This window comes from Arachis duranensis, chromosome 4, assembly GCF_000817695.3.
Source record: "Arachis duranensis cultivar V14167 chromosome 4, aradu.V14167.gnm2.J7QH, whole genome shotgun sequence".
Classification (NCBI taxonomy): Eukaryota; Viridiplantae; Streptophyta; class Magnoliopsida; order Fabales; family Fabaceae; genus Arachis; species Arachis duranensis.
The window spans coordinates 85,842,505-85,844,243 of NC_029775.3; positions in this window are offsets into that span (position 1 = coordinate 85,842,505).

Here is a 1,739-nt window from a genome sequence, read left to right on the forward strand (position 1 = left end):
TCATTGGACCGAGGTTTCAACTTATCATCACAAGAGCTTGTTGATTTCTATCAATCTTGCTGTTGGAGCAGTGATCTGCTAAGACTTGGCTGGCCTTTGGCCATGTCTAGTATTTTGGACCGAAGCTTTCTTTGAAAGCTTGGCTGGCTGTGAAGCCATGTCTAATTCCTGGACCGGAGTCTTAGACTAAACATTGCATGATTCCTGGAATTCTCATTAAGAATTTTGATACCTTTATTTTCTTTTCCACTTAATTTTCGAAAAATCCAAAAAAAAAAAATTTACAAAATCATAAAATCCAAAAATTTCTTGTTTGAGTCTAGTGTCTCATTTTAAGTTTGGTGTTAATTGCATGCATTCATTCATGTGTCTTAAGGATCTTCAAGTTGTTCTTGATGATTTCTTACTCTGATCTTTGAATTCTCTTGACTTGAGTGTTTATGTGTCTCATATGCATTCTCATTAGTGTCAGTAGTATACAAACTGCTGAGTTTGGTGTCTTGCATGCATTATTATTTGATTTTAGTTGCATTTTGATTATTCCTCACTATTAAAAATCCAAAAATATTTTTAATTTGTGTCTTCTCAAGTCAATAATACAGAGAATTGGAGATTCAGAACATACAGCAGAGGAATTGCACAGAAAAAGCTGGGCGTTCAAAACGCCCAGTGAAGAAGGACAGACTGGCGTTTAAACGCCAGCCAGGGTGCCTGGCTGGGCGTTTAACGCCCAAAAGGGTAGAGTTTTGGGCGTTAAACGCCAGAGTGTGCACCATTCTGGGCGTTTAACGCCAGGATGGCACAAGAGGGAAGATTTTGTTTTCAAATCAAATTTTTTTTAGTTTTCAAAATCTTTTCAAAATCAAATCTTTTTCAAATCAAATCTTTTCAATCAAATCTTTTTCAAAATCAATTTCTTTCTATTTTTAAAGATACTTGCTATCAATTAATGATTTGATTCAACATTTCAAGTATATTGCCTTTTCTGTTGAGAAAGGTTTAATGTTTGAATCATATCTTTTCTTGTTAGCCAAGTTATTAATTTTCAAAATCAAATCTTTTTAAATGTTTTTCAAATCATATCTTCTCAATCACATCTTTTTAAAAGCAATCATATCTTCTTAACCACATCTTTTTCAAAATAGTTTTCAATCAAATCTTTTTGATTTCTAGTTTCAAAATCTTTTTCAAAAATCACTTTACTTCCTTCTCAATCATGGTTTTCGAAAATCAATTAATGTTTTTCAAAATGTTTTCAAAATATTTTACTTAATTTTCGAAAATTGCTTCCCTTCTTCTCACATCCTTCTATTTATGGACTAACACTATTCCTTAATGCAAAATTCGAACTCCATCTTCTTTGATAAGTTCGAATTTTCTACTTTTGCCTTCCATTTTTCTTTTCCTCTGACACCTCAAGGAATCTCTATACTGTGACATAGAGGATTCCACATTTTCTTGTTCTCGTCTCTTTCTTATGAGCAGGAGCAAAGACAAAAGCATTCTTGTTGAGGCTGACCCTGAACCTGAAAGGACCTTGAAGCGAAAGCTAAGAGAAGCTAAGGCACAACTCTCTGTAGAGGACCTAACCGAATTCTTCAAAGAAGAAGAACCCATGGCAGCCGAAAACAACAACAATGCCAACAATGCAAGGAGGGTGCTGGGTGACTTTACTGCACCTACTCCCGATTTCTATGGGAGAAGCATCTCTATCCCTGCCATTGGAGCAAACAACTTTG